Source organism: Bos mutus, chromosome 8, assembly GCF_027580195.1.
Source record: "Bos mutus isolate GX-2022 chromosome 8, NWIPB_WYAK_1.1, whole genome shotgun sequence".
In the NCBI taxonomy this organism is placed as follows: Eukaryota; Metazoa; Chordata; class Mammalia; order Artiodactyla; family Bovidae; genus Bos; species Bos mutus.
Genome location: NC_091624.1, coordinates 72713889 through 72730028, shown reverse-complemented (window position 1 = coordinate 72730028; position 16140 = coordinate 72713889). Strand labels below are relative to the sequence as shown.

Here is a 16140-nt window from a genome sequence, read left to right as displayed (position 1 = left end):
GTATTAAAGTTGCTATTTGAAGTTAGCTCTGTCTCTCCACAAAGATGTTCTCTTAAAGATGTCATTTGAGCTTTACAAATGGGTAGTATTGATTGGAACGACTTTAATAACTTATGTCTTTTAAAAATTTGCATTATGTTCTGTAGCTATAATCTATATTCTTAATCCTACAATAAGTGAGTCAATATTCTTCAGTCATTCTGCTATAGTTTCTTTATCTCCCAGTTCATCCTTTATTAGTTTCTTCTAGAAGGGCTCAGGAGAACTAGTCTCTAATTAGAGCATGTTCAAAATGTTTTCATTTTATTTCCTATCCACCCACTTAAGTTTTTTTGATATGTTAAGCATGGGAAGCTTATTAGGTATGTAAGAGGAGAAATCAGATAAGCAGTTGTGTTAAAGTAGAAGAGAGAAAGATGGAAAGTGCTGGAAAGGGAAGTAGGACAAAAAGAATAATTGTTTAATTAATTGAACAATTGTGAGAAATAACAGTGTGTATGTAATCCAATGGAATGGTCCAGATGAAAGGTAGCAATTTATGTTGAAGGAAGGAAAAGGGGAATTGCTAGAGCAATGTTCTTAAATAGGAAGAGAAGACAGAATCTAGATCATAAATGAAAAGTATGGCCTTACATGAGAGGACAGAGCATTCATCCAGGATGTACAAGTGTAGGTCTTATGAGAAGTAGGTACCAGGATAAAATCAGATGTGCCAGAGGTTTACCAGGAGAAAATCTGTGAAGGGTTAAGACAAAAGAGATCAGGAGTAGGTACAAAGTGCCTTCAGACCATTCTGCAAGCCCGAGACTTGGGGAAAAACAGAAGAAGTAAAAGAGGATTGGGTAGTTCCTCAAAGGGTTAAACACAGAGTTATCATATGGACCAACAATTCTACTCCTAGGTATAAACACCAGAGAAATGAAGATAAATATCCTTTCAAAAACTTGTACAGAATGCTCACAGAAATACTATTTACAATTGACAAAAAGTTGAAACAACCTGAATATCTATTAGCTGATGAATAAATAAAATGTGGTATGCCCAGACAATGAAATATTTTCAGCAATAAAAAAGGAAGTACTGATACATGCTACAATATAGATGAGCCTTGAAAACATGCTAAGTTAGTCACAAATGACCACAAAGTATATGATTGCTCTTACATGAATTATCCAGGAGACCCAAATCTATAAAGACATCAATTAATGGTTATCAAAGGCTTGGAAGATTTGGAGAGTTGACAGCTAAAGGGTATGGGTTTTTTAGGCAGTAATGAAAACGTTCTAACATTGACTGGAGTGATGGTTGTATAACTGTGAATATAATGAAAAGGAATGAATTATACACTGTAAATAGGTGAAGTGTATAGTATGTGAAGCATATCTCCATAAATATTTTTTAAATGGGAAAGAAAAACAGAAGATTAGGTAGGAAGACTCAAAACTGCAGTACCACTCAGAAAGTCTTAACTGGTTCAATAGGGAGTCTTCAAGCAGGATTGCCTATTAGAGGAACTGTACGTGGAGGAAAAATGACCCATTTCTGGTACTCACACCATGCTCAGTCACTGGCTGGGGGAAGCCCAAGGGGCAATGGGGAGGGCCTTCGGTATAAACTGCAGTGAAACTAAAGTAAATCAACCAGAGGCCATAAGCCAGCTACCTACCTCCCAGGAGATTCCCTTCAGTAAAGCACCTCCAAACAGTAAAAGAAAGCAGGTTACATGGCGACAACCCTGACAGATGAGTGTTCTGTTCACGAACTGATTCTAGTTTTTTTTTCTGTGTATAGGATGCAAGATCATCATCAACTGACAGTGAATTTGGGTGGGAGGGGGTAAAGACGTTGAGGTTTGAAGATAACAGAGAAGGCACGAAGAAGTCACTTAGAATAACAGAAGGTGAAAAGACCAAGGAGATGTAGTTTGATAATCAGGCAGTGAAAGAGCCCACTAGACATCAAGAATGTGAAATCGGGCCCTGCAGCACAGCTGTGGGTTTTTTCCCACCCACATTCAGCTGCACAAGACAAAGCTCGGAATAGAGAAAGCTTAATTAAAGCAATGTTGGAGTTTTCCTGGATGAGTAAGAGGAAGTGAAAAAGAGACAAGGGAGTTGAGGGTGTATGCAAATCACTGATTATAACAGTTGATCATGGAATTTTAATTCAGTAAGCAAGAGAATGAAGATATGAGGTAGGTGGGGACAATAGAAAAAAAAATTAATGGTTTGTCCAGTAAGGGACTGTTTGAAGGATGCTTGGAGTTAGGGTACTTGAGAGGGTGACCTAGAAATAGAGGAGGTAGAACTATCGAAGGCAGCAGAGTTGTAGAGAAGCTTCTGCTGTCAGCTTGCCAGCTTCACCTGTATTATAGTCATCCCTCAGTAACCAAGGATGACTCGTTCCAGGATAACCCTAGGATACCAAAATCTGTGGATACTCAAGTCTCTTATATAAAATGGCACAGTATTTGGATATAACCTATGCACATCTGCCCACCTACTTTAAGTCACCAGCGTTACTTATAATACTTAATACCATCTAAAGCCTGGCAAGCTGCAGTTCATGGGGTCACAGAGAGTCAGACACAACTTTGTGACTGAACAACAACAAAAAGTTTAAATGTAAATACTATGTAAATAGTTGCCTGCATATGACAAATTCAAATTTTGCTTCTTGGAACTTTCTGCAATTTTTTTTCTAATATTATTAATCCGAGGTTGGTTGAATCCATGGATTCAGAACCAAAGGACATGGAGGGACAACTGTACTCCAAACAGGTTTTGCCTATTAAATCAGGGTGGCCCTCATGCTTTGGAGAACTATCTTCTCCCGACTTAGTCTGAGTTTGGCAGCCACAAGGATTCTTCTCTCACACAGTCCCTCCTTGTATTCTGTGCTTCACGATTAGAGGAATACCTCTGAAATATTGAGGGTTTGGTTCTGGACCACAGCAATAAAGCAAGTCACATGAATTTTTTGACTTCCCCACATATATAAAAGTTATGCTTAAACTATACAGTAGTCTACTAAGTGCAATAGCATGATGTCTAAAAAAAGTATACATGTATTAATTTAAAAATACTTTATTGGGACTTCCTGGTGGTCCAGTGGCTAAGACTGTATTCCCAATGCAGGGAACAAGGGAACTCATGCCACAGAGACGATCAAAGATCCCATGTGCTGCAGCTAAGACCCAGTGCAGCCAAATAAATTAATATTAAAAATACTTTATTACTTAAAAAATGCTAAGCATCATCTTAACCTTCAGCAAGTCATAATATTTTTGCTAGCTGAGGGTCTTGCCTCGATGTTGATGGCTGCTGACTGATCAGGGTGATGGTTGCTGAAGGTTGGCATGGCTATTTCATTTTATTAACACAGGCAATTGGAACACAAGAAAGCTTGCCACATTAATTGACTCTTTATTTCACAGATGATTTCTCTGTAGCCTGCAATGATGTTTGATAGCATTTTACTCACAGTAGAACTTCTTTCAAAATTGGAGTTGACCCTCTCAAATCCTGTTGCTGCTTTATCAACAAAGTTTATATAGTATTCTAAATCCTTTGCTGTCATTTCAACAATCTCCATAACATCTTCACCAGGAGTAGCTTCCATCTCAAGAAACCACTTTCCTTGCTCACCCATAAGAAACCATCCCTCATCCATAAAATTTTTATCATGAGATTGCAGTAGTTCAGTCACATCCTCAGGCTCCACTTCTGATTCTAGTTCCCTGGCTTCTTCCACCACATCTGCAGTTCCTTCCTCCACTGAAGTCCTGAAACCTTCAAAATCATCCATGAGGGTTGGAATCACTTCTTCCAAACTCCTATTAATGTTGATATTTTGATCTCTTCCCATGAAACTTGAATGTTCTTAATGACATTTAAAATGGTCAGTTCCTAGAAGGTGTTCAAGTGACTTGGCACTGATCCATCAAGGACAAGCTATAGCCTTAAAAAATGTATTTCTTAAATAATATGGCTTGAGGTCAAAATGACTCTTTGAGCCATGGGTTTCAGAATTCATGCTGTGGTAATAGGCATGAAAACAACATTAAATTCACTGCACATCCGAACTCCTGGTATGACCAGCGGTAATATTTTGAAAGGAATCTTTTTTTTTTTTTTTTCTGAGCAGTAGGTCTCCACAGAGGACTTAAAGTATTCAGTAACCCATGTTGTGAACAGATGTGCCGTCATTTAGACTGTAGTGCTGTTTATACAGCACAGAGTAGATTTAGTGTAGTGTTTATGGGTCCTAGGATTTCTGAAATGACCACTGGCTCCAAATTAAAGTCACAATTACATTAATCTCTAAAAAGAAAAGCCTGTCCTAAGCTTTGAAGCAGGCATTGACTTTTCCTCTCTAGCAATGAAAATCCTAGATGCCATCTTCTTCTAATGTAAGGCTTTTCATCTACATTGGAAATCTGTTGTTTAGTGTAGTCAACTTCATCTTAGCTAGATTTGGATAACTTGCTGCAGCTGCATCAACACTTGCTGCTTCACCTTGCACTTTAGCACAGCTTTTTTTCCCTGAATTTCTGCATATGTTTCAATTTGTTAATAAAAATGAAATAAAATACAAAATTTTATGTATATAAATAAATATTTAACATAAATAAATACATAATAAAAATAAACTTTACCAAAAAAATCTTCATGACCCAGATAACCATGATGGTGTGATCACTCACCTAGAGCCAGACATCCTGGAATGCAAAGTCAAGTAGGCCTTAGGAAGCATCACTACAAACAAAGCTAGTGGAGGTGTTGGAATTCCAGTTGAGCATTTCAAATCCTAAAAGATGATGCTGTTAAGGTGCTCCACTCAATATGCCAGCAAATTTGGAAAACTCAGCAGTGGCCACAGAACTGGAAAAGGTCAGTGCTCATTTCAATCCCAAAGAAAGGCAAGGCCAAAGAATGTTCAAACTACTGCACAATTGCATTCATCTCACACGCCAGCAAAGTAATGCTCAAAATTCTCCAGTCCAGTCTTCAACAGTATGGGAACCATGAACTTCCAGATGTTCAAGCTGGATTTAGAAAAGGCAGAGGAACCAGAGATCAAATTGCCAACATCCACTGGATCATCAAAAAGGCAAGAGAGTTCCAGAAAAAAATCTACTTCTGCTTTATTGAGTACGCCAAAGCCTTTGATTGTATGGCTCACATCTAACCATGGAAAATTCTTCAAGAAGTGGGAATACCATACCACCTTACCTGCCTCCTGAGAAATCTGTATGCAGGTCAAGAAGCAACAGTTAGAACTGGACATGGAACAACAGATTGGTTTCAAATTGGGAAAGGAGTACATCAAGGCTGTATATTGTCACCCTGCTTATTTAACTTATATGCAGAATACATCATGTGAAATGCCAGGCTGGATGAAGCACAAGCTGGAATCAAGATTGCTAGGAGAAATATCAATAACCTCAGATGTGCAGAAAGCGAAGAGAACTAAGGAGTCTGTTGATGAAAGTGAAAGAAGAGAGTGAAAATGTTGGCTTAAAACTCAACATTCAAAAAACTAAGATCATGGCATCTGGTCCCATCACTTCATGGCAAATAGATGGAAAAACAATGGAAACAGTGACAGACTTTATTTTCTTGGGCTCTAAAATCACTGCAGATAGTGACTGCAGCCATGAAATTAAAAGATGCTTGCTCCTTGGAAGAAAAGCTATGACCAACCTAGACAGCATATTAAAAAGCAGAGACATTATTTTGTCGACAAAGGTCTGTCTAGTCAAAGTTTTTCCAGTAGTCATGTATGGATGTGAGAGTTGGACCATATAAAAGCTGAGCACTAAAGAATTGATGCTTTTGAACTGTGGTGTTGGAGAAGACTCTTGAGAGTCCCTTGGACTGCAAGGAGATCACACCAGTCAATCCTAAAGGAATACAATCCTGAACATTCATTGGGAGGATTGATGCTAAAGCTGAAACTTCAATACTTTAACCACCTGATGCAAAGAAATGACTCATTGGAAAAGACCCTGATGCTGGGAAAGATTGAAGGCAGGAAGAGAAGGGGATGACAGAGGATAAAATGGTTGGATGGTATCACCAACACGATGGACATGAGTTTGAGCAAGCTCTGGAAATTGGTGATGGATAGGGAAGCCTGGTATGCTGTGGTCTATGGGGTTGCAAAGAGTCGGACATGACTGAGTGACTGAACTGAACTGAATAAAAATTATCTCCTCTGTTAATTTTGAATAGATCTTCCCACTGGTATTTCCATTTCCTAGAATTATGTCTGATTCATAAAAAGTCAACAATGAAAGTTTTTTTTCAAATAAATAATGAATAACTAAATTACTCCAGTGACTACGAGCTATTACATAAACAAAGATTTCAAATGTATGCTCAACTTAAATCTAACTGATTTCCTCAGAATAGATTTCTTGCATTCTCTGTACATTAAATCAAAGGATTTCAGTCCATGCTCAGAGGGATCAGAGGTTGTATGGAAATGGTTCAGGGTGTCCAGGAACATCTGCATAACTTCCCATCAAATACAAAAAATTTTAAATCATAGTAAAGTCTGTATAGTTATTATTTCTGCTTTACACAATGGTTTTGGAGATAAATTTTTAAGGAATTCTGCCACTGCTCTAGTATTGTAAACCATCCAGTGCTTGAATCTTTTTTAAAGCCTATCTGACAAGTGGTTCTATCTGAAACATTCCAACATTATCTAGGACAACTATTTTGCCCTAATTGTTTAATTAAGTTTCCCAAATTAACTATCATATTCTACCAGAATTTAAGTGCAGGGTCAGATCAGATCAGATCAGATCAGTTGCTCAGTCGTGTCCGACTCTGCGACTCCATGAATCGCAGCACGCCAGGCCTCCCTGTCCATCACCAACTCCCGGAGTTCACTCAGACTCACGTCCATCGAGTCAGTGATGCCATCCAGCCATCTCATCCTCTGCCGTCCCCTTCTCCTCCTGCCCCCAATCCCTCCCAGCATCAGAGTCTTTTCCAATGAGTCAACTCTTCCCATGAGGTGGCCAAAGTACTGGAGTTTCAGCTTTAGCATCATTCCTTCCAAAGAAATCCCAGGGCTGATCTCCTTCAGAATGGACTGGTTGGATCTCCTTGCAGTCCAAGGGACTCTCAAGAGTCTTCTCCAACACCACAGTTCAAAAGCATCAATTCTTTGGTGCTCAGCCTTCTTCACAGTCCAACTGTCACATCCATACATGACCACAGGAAAAACCATAGCCTTGACTACATGAACTTTTATTGGAAAGTAATGTCTCTGCTTTTGAATATGCTATCTAGGTTGGTCATAACTTTCCTTCAAGGAGCAAGCATCTTAAACTATTGGCCTGTATATGAAAATCTATATTGTGTCTTTTTATTTTCTCAATTGAAGATTCATCTAGATGACCATACAATGGCAAGACTCATTGCTACTCAAAGTGTGGTTCACTTAACCAGTAACATTGGTATCATCTGGGATCTTGTTGGGAACGCAGAATCTCAGTGCTACCTCTGCTGATTCAGAATATGCATTTTAACAAACCCCAGCGTAATCATATGAACATATATATTTGAGAAGCAGTGATATAGTTAACTCAGAGCAAACAGCATATCTGTATTAGGCATGAACTAGTTTACATAGAGAAGAAGAGAGTTTTTAAAAGGTTCCCAAACTTGGTCACATATTAATCATCTGGGTAGCTGAAAAAAAAAATACTGATGCATGGGTCTTACTCCCACATATTCTGACTTAATTGGTTCAGGGTGAAGCCTGGGTATTTGGATATTTTTAAATTCCCCTGGTGACTCTAATGTGCAGGTGAGTTTGAAAATCATTTCTCTAAGTTAAAGATTTCTAATTTGTGGTTACATGTGACAGTCCCTTCAGGACTTTTGAAAAAAATACCAGTGCTGGGAACCATACCCCCAGGAGCTCTGATTCAATTTGGCTAGGTAGAAGCCCAGGCATTGGTGTTTTTGTAAGTTTCCCAGTTGGTTCCAATGGACAGCTAGAGTTGAGACACAACTCTACGTGTTCCTGATAAACCCATTCTCAAGTTAAGGTGAAATTCATAGTATTGGACTAGAGTTGATAAACTGCCCTCATCATCTCTTGCCCCATAAGATATAGGAATCCAGCAGGCATAAAAAGACACTCATGAATACTCATACTTAATTTCTGGGAACTTGTATAGCCAGCAATACCCCTAGATATCTCTGCTGTATTGGAGATCTACAGCTATGAAGTGAAGCCCAGCACATTTAGCAGCCTTCAAAAGGCTTGAACATTCAAACAAGAATGCACAGTTTTTGTAAAGACAGACACTCAGCTTGGAAAGTCTTCTCTATAACTCACTAAAACAAAGCCCTTTAGCCATTTCCTTCACCATTCAGCACCAGGCCTTCCTTGGCACAAGAATCTCCAGCACTCCTGCCTTTGGAGGTTCAGGTCTACAAGGTAAAAATTAGGAGTACTTGGAAGAGGAAATACAACCTAATTAAAAACAGCAAAAAAGAAGCTTAACCTTCCATAGAATCACTGACCAAATTTGAAAATAGAGCAAAAGCATTCTCACCTTCACATATCATCCAAACATGGGTGATGAATTGTATGACATAGAACTGTAAGGTATTGATGGCAATACCAGAAAATTAACGCTGCTTTAAAGATATGACTCAATATTGAAATAAAAGGCATTCAAATCGGAAAGGAAGAAGTAAAACTATCACTATTTGTAAATAGCATGATTTTATAGAAACAGAACCATAAAGATTCCTCCAAAAATCTGTTAGAAATTAATAAATGCACATAATAAAGTCAAAAGGTACAAAATCAACATGCAAAAACTCTGTGGCTATCTCATTAACAATAAGAGAGCTGAAAGAGAAATTAGAAAAATAATCCCACTGACAATTGCAACAAAAAGACTAAAATACCTAGAAATACATTTAACCAAGGAGGTAGTTCAGTTCAGTTTCGTTCAGTTGCTCAGTCATGTCCGACTCTTTGCGACTCCATGAATTGCAGCACGCCAGGCCTCCCTGTCCATCACCATCTCCTGGAGTTCACTCAGACTCACGTCCATCGAGTCACTGATGCCATCCAGCCATCTCATCCTCTGTCGTCTCCTTCTCCTCCTGCCCAAAATCCCTCCCAGCATCAGAGTCTTTTCCAATGAGTCAACTCTTCGCATGAGGTGGCCAAAGTACTGGAGTTTCAGCTTTTGCATCATTCCTTCCAAAGAAATCCCAGGGCTGATCTCCTTCAGAATGGACTGGTTGGATCTCCTTGCAGTCCAAGGGACTCTCAACAGTCTTCTCCAACACCACAGTTCAAAAGTATCAATTCTTCGGCACTCAGCTTTCTTCACAGTCCAATTCTCACATCCATACATGATGACTGGAAAAACCATAGCCTTGACTAGATGAACCTTTTTTGGCAAAGTAATGTCTCTGCTTTTGAATACGCTATCTAGGTTGGTCATAACTTTCCTTCCAAGGAGTAAGCGTCTTTTAATTTCATGGCTGCAGTCACCATCTGCAGTGATTGGAGTTAAACACCTGTATATTGAAAATGATAAGGTACTGTTGAAAGCTGAAAAAGACACAAATAAATGGAAAGATATTCTGCACTCATGGATTAGAAGAATTAATATTGCTAAAGTGTCTATATTACCTAATCTACAGATTTGATGCAATCTCTATCAAAATTCCAAGAACATTTTTAACAGAAATAGAACAAAAAAATTCTAAAGTTTATATGGAATCACAAAAGATCCTGAATAGCTAAAGCAATCCTGAGAAAAAGAAACAAAACTGGAGGTGTCACATTTCCTGAATCCAACTATATTACAAAGCTATAGCAATCAGAACAACATGGTATTGGCAGAAAAACAGATACACAGATCAACAAAACAGAATTGAGACCCCTAACATGAACCCACACATATATGAACAGTTAATTTACAACAAAAGAGCAAAGAAAATGCAATGGAGAAAGGACAGTCTCTTCAATAAATAGTGTCAAAAAACTTTATAGCCACATGCAAAGAGAAAGAGGGAGGGAGGGAGAAAGAGAGAGACAGAAAGAAACTGGATGACTATCTACTGGGTATTTATTCAAAGAATACAAAAATACTAACTTGAAAAGATATATGCATTCCTATATGTTCATCACAATATTATTTACAGTAGCCAAGGTATAGAAACAATTTAAGTTCCCATCATTGAATGAATGGATAAATAAGATATCATTTACATATACAATGGAACACTACTCATCCATAAAAAGGGTAAATTCTTGCCATCAGCAGCAACATGAATAGACCTTGAGGGTACTATGCTAAGATGAAACAAGTCAGATGAAGTAAGATAAATATCATACAATTTCACTTATATGTGGAATATAAAAACAAGCAAACAATATATTAAGTAACCAAACTAAACACAAATAAACACACAGATACAGAGCACAGAAGGGAAGGAGCAGTGGAGGCGATAGATTGAAACAGGTAAAGGGGACTAACTGTATGGTAATGAATAGAAACTAACTTTTTGGTGGTTAGCATGCTGTAGTGTATATAGAAGTAGGATATAACGTACACGTGAAATGTATGTTATACCTTAGTAAAAAATGACTCTTTAAAAAAAGTTATAATTCACTTCTGAAGAACTCTGTAACCTAGTCAAAAACATACAACAACCAGGAGGAAATGTAGTGAAAAAAGAAACTGCTGGAGATGTCCTTGGTGTTCCAGTGGTTAAGAACCTGCTGTGCAATGCAGATGAAATGGGTTCAATCCCTGGTCAGGGAACTAAGATCCCACATGCCCTGGAGTACCTAAGTCTGCACATGGCAACTTCTGAAGCCCAGGTGCCACAACTAGAGTGTCCATGTACCATAGTGAAAGATTCCACATGAAGCAATGAAAATTCTGCAAGCCAAAACTAAGATCCAACATGGCCACATAAATAAATAAATAAATTTTAAAAAGAAAGAATAAATGAAAGAAGCTGCTGCTTTTTTCTAAGACAGTGTTGCAGTGTTTTAAATTTCCCATCAACCATCCATATGCCCCAGATTAACAGAGATAAATGATTGAGGGTAAATAGGAAATTGAGAGAGCCTGCCTTGAAAGTGGTCAAACAGAAGATAGCAGGAGTGAACATCGATATTTTAGGAATCAGCGAACTAAAATGGACTGGAATTGGTGAACTTAATTCAGGTGACCATTATACCTACTACTGTGGGCAAAAATAGAGTATAAGAAATGGAGTAGCCCGCATAGCTTCCCCATCTATTTTCAATGAAGTGATGGGACCAGATGTCATGATCTTAGTTTTCTGAAGGTTGAGTTTTAAGCCAACATTTTCACTCTCCTCTTTCACTTTCATCAAGAGGCTTTTTAGTTCCTCTTCACTTTCTGCCATCAGGGTGGTGTCATCTGCATATCTGAGGTTATTGATATTTCTCCTAGCAATCTTGATTCCAGCTTGTGCTTCATCCAGCCCGGCATTTCACATGATGTACTCTGCATATAAGTTAAATAAGCAGGATGACAATATACAGCCTTGACGTATTCCTTTCCCAATTTGGAACCAGTCTGTTATTCCATGTACATTTCTAACTATTGCTTCTTGACCTGCATACAGATTTCTTAGAAGGCAGGTAAGATGGGCTGTTATTCCCAACTCTTGAAGAATTTTCCAGTTTGTTGTGATCCACACAGTCAAAGGTTTTGGTGTACTCAATAAAGCAGAAATAGATATTTTTCTGGAACTCTCTTGCCTTTTTGATGATCCAGTGGATGTTGGCAATTTGATCTCTGGTTCCTCTGCCTTTTCTAAATCCAGCTTGAAAATCTAGAAGTTCATTGTTCACATACTGTTGAAGACTAGACTGGAGAATTTTGAGCATTACTTTGCTGGCGTGTGAGATGAGTGCAACTTTGTGGTAGTTTGAACATTCTTTGGCCTTGCCTTTCTTTGGGATTGAAATGAGCACTGACCTTTTCCAGTTCTGTGGCCACTGCTGAGTTTTCCAAGTTTGCTGGCATATTGAGTGCAACATTTTAACAGCATCATCTTTCAGGATTTGAAAGAGCTCAACTGAAATTCCAACACCTCCACTAGCTTTGTTTGCAGTGATGCTTCCTAAGGCCCACTTGACTTTGCATTCCAGGATGTCTGGCTGTAGGTGAGTGATCACACCATCGTGGTTATCTGGGTCATGAAGATCTTTTTTGTATAGTTCTTCTGTGTATTCTTGCCACCGTTTCTGAATATCTTCTGCTTCTGTTAGGTCCATACCATTTCTATCCTTTCTTGTGCCCATCTTTGCATGAAATATTCCCTTGGTATCTCTAATTTTCTTGAACAGAGCTTTAATCTTTCCTGTTCTGTTATTTTCCTCTGTTTCTTTGCACTGATCACTGAGGAAGGCTTTCTTACCTCTCCTTGCTATTCTTTGGAGCTCTGCATTCAGATGGGTATATCTTTCCTTTTCTCCTTTGCCTTTCACTTTTCTTCTTTTTTCAGCTATTTGCAAGACCTCTTCAGACAACCATTTTGCCTTTTTGCATTTCTTTTTCTTGGGGATGGTTTTCATCATTGCCTGCTATACAATGTCACAAACCTCTGTCCATAGTTCTTCAGGCACTCTATCAGATCTAATCCCTTGAGTCTATTTGTCACTTCTACTGTATAATCATAAGAGATTTGATTTAGGTCATACCTGAATGGTGTATTGGTTTTCCCTATTTTCGATTTAAGTCGGAATTTGGCAATAAGGAATTCATGATCTGAACCACAGTCAGCTCCTGGTCTTGTTTTTGCTGACTGTATAGAGCTTCTCCATCTTTGGCTACAAAGAATATAAACTATCTGATTTTGGTATTGACCATCTGGTGATGTCCATGTGTAGAGACTTCTCTTGTGTTGTTGGAAGAGGGTGTTTGCTATGACCAGTGTGTTCTCTTAGCTAAACTCTGTTAGCCTTTGTCCTGCTTCATTTTGCACTCCTAGGCCAAATTTGTTGTACTCCAGGTATCTCTTGATTTCCTCCTTTTTCATTTCAGTCCCCTATAATGAAAAGGATACATAGATGGGGAAACAATGGAAATAGTGAGAGACTTTATTTTCTTGGACTCCAAAATCACTGCAGATGGTGACTGCACCCATGAAATTAAAAGACACTTTCTCCTTGGAAGAAAAGCTATGACCAACCTAGACAGCATGTTAAAAATCAGAGACATTACTTTGCCAACAAAGGTCCTTCTAGTCAAGGCTATGGTTTTTCCAGTAGTCATGTATGGATAAAAGAGTGGGATTATAAAGAAAGCTGAGCACTGAACAATTCAAAAATGCTTTTGAACTGTGGTGTTGGAGAAGACTCTTGAGGGTCTCTTGGACTGCAAGGAGATCCAGCCAGTCAATACTAAAGGAAATCAGTCCTGAATATTTGTTGGAAGGACTGATACTGAAGTTGAAACTCCAGTATTCTGGCCACCTGATGTGAAGAACTGACTCAATGGAAAACACCCTGATGGTGGGAAAGATTGAAGGCAGGAGGAGAAGGGGATGGCAGAGGATGAGATGGTTAGATGGCATCACTGACATGATGGACATGAGTTTGAGCAAGCCTGGGAGCTGGTGATGGACAGGGAAGCCTGGCATGCTGCAGTCTATTAGGTCACAAAGAGTCAGACACAACTGAGTGACTGAACTGAACTGAACTGAAGCCCTTATAGTCAACAAAAGAGTCCTAAATGCAATACTTGGGTGCAGCCTCAAAAACAACAGAATGATCTCTGTTCATTTCCAAGGCAAACCATTCAATATCACAGTAATCCAAGTCTATAACCCAACCACTAATGCTGAAGAAGCTGACCAGTTCTATGACGATCTATAGGACATTCTAGAACTAACACCCAAAAAAGGTATCCTTTTCATCATAGGGCACTGAAATGCAAAAGTAGGAAGTCAAGAGATATCTGGAGTAACAGCAAATTTTGCCTTGGAATGCAAAATGAAGCAGGGCAAAGGCTAACAGAGTTTTGCTGAGAGAATGCAACCCTCTTCCAACAACACAAGAGAAGACTCTACACATGGACATCACCAGATGGTCAATACCGAAATCAGGTTGTTTATATTCTTTGCAGCCAAAGATGGAAAAGATCTATACAGTCAGCAAAAACCAGACCAGTATCTGACTATGGCTCAGATCATGAACTCCTTATTGCCAAATTCAGACTCTAACTGAAGGAAGTAGGGAAAGCTACTAGACCATTCAGGTATGACCAAAATTAAATCCCTTTTGATTATACAGTGGCTGTGACAAATAGATTCAAGGGATTAGATCTGATAGAGTGCCTGAAGAACTATGGACAGAGGTTCATGACACTGTACAGGAGGCAGGGATCAAGATCATCCCCAAGGAAAAAAAATGAAAAAAGGCAAAATGGTTGTCTAAGGAGGTCTTACATACAGCTGAGTAAAGAAGAGAAGCGAAAGGCAAAGGAGAAAAGGAAAGATACACCCATCTGAATGCAGAGTTCCAAAGAATAGCAAGGAGAGACAAGAAAGCCTTCCTCAGTGATCAGTGCAAAGAAACAGAGGGAAATAATAGAATGGGAAAGACTAGAGCTCTCTTCAAGAAAATTAGAGATACCAAGGGAATATTTCATGCAAAGATGGGCACAAGAAAGGATAGAAATGGTATGGACCTAATAGAAGCAGAAAGTATTAAGATGAGGTGACAAGAATACGTAGAAGAACTATACAAAAAAGATCTTCATGACCCAGATAACCACGATGGTGTGATCACTCACCTAGAGCCATACACCTGGAATAGGAAAACAAGTGGGCCTTAGGAAGCATCACTACAAACAAAGTTAGTAGAGGTTATGGAATTCCAGGTGAGCTCTTTCAAATTATAAAACATGATGCTGTGAAAGTGTTGCACTCAATATGCCAGCAAACTTGAAAAACTCAGCAGTGGCTACAGAACTGGAAAAGGTCAGTTTCCATTCCAATCCCAAAGAAAGGCAATGCCAAAGAACGTTCAAACTACTGCACAATTGTATTCATCTCACATACTAGCAAAGTAATAGAAAACTATTTTGAAAACCACTGATGATCTGGAAATTAATCAACACAATTATAAAGACTTCTATAGATCAAAGAAAAATATTACAAGGGACATTATAAAATACCTTAATGACTGAAAATTGAAATTACATATCAAAATTTGTGGGGTACAGTGAATGCAGTGATTAGAAACAAATTTAAACTATCAACTGCTTATATTAGGGGGGAAAAGATCTCAAATCAATAATAGATGCTTTTTACTTCATGAAAAAAGAAAAAAAGAGCAAATTAACATCACAGCAAATAGAAGGTGAAAAGTAAAAAAGATAAGACTTGCAAACAATGAAATTAAAAAAAGAAAAACAATAAGAGAAAATAGATAAACACAAATGTTGGTTATTTAAAAAAATCAATAAAGCTTATAGACCTGTAGATAAACTGGAGAAAAAAGAAGTAACATAAGACAAAAACTACCAATATTTTCATCAAAAATGAGAGATCACTACATATCACATATTTAAAAGAGAATATTATGAATAGTAGAATGCCAATATTTTGATAACTTAGGTGAAACAGAAAAATTCCTTGAAAGGCACTAACTACCAAAAGTCACTCAATAAGGAGTAAATAAACTGAATATTCCCATGTATATATGAAATTTAATTTGGAGGTTAAGAATCTTTCCTCAAGGAAAACAAACAAACAAAAACTAGTAGTGAGGATGGCAGCCTGCAATCCTGGTACAGGTTTCTAGAGTCAGAGGGAGCAACACAAACCTTATTCTCAAAACATTGTGGTTTTGGGTCTTGACCTCTCTTGTGGCTCCATTAAGGACCTACACAAAGGTTTCCCTTTGTTTCATCCTACTCAGAGCATTCTCAGGGCTGGGGCCACTTCCTGGGCAGCTTTTGCTGAAAGCATTTAGAGGCAAAGGTGTTAGATACAGCAGCTTTGAGAAAGAGACAACACTTAGACTGAGAGCGGAGACAAGAAAGAGATTAGGAAAGGAGATATATGCACGAATAGGGACTGTAAAGGCCTCCAT

At 38.4% G+C, this 16140-nt stretch overlaps 1 pseudogene; it reads right to left on the bottom strand.

Annotated features, from left to right (window-relative positions):
- Positions 1–3275: 3275 nt before the first annotated feature.
- On the bottom strand, positions 3276–16140 carry LOC138988848 (tigger transposable element-derived protein 1-like; annotated as a pseudogene).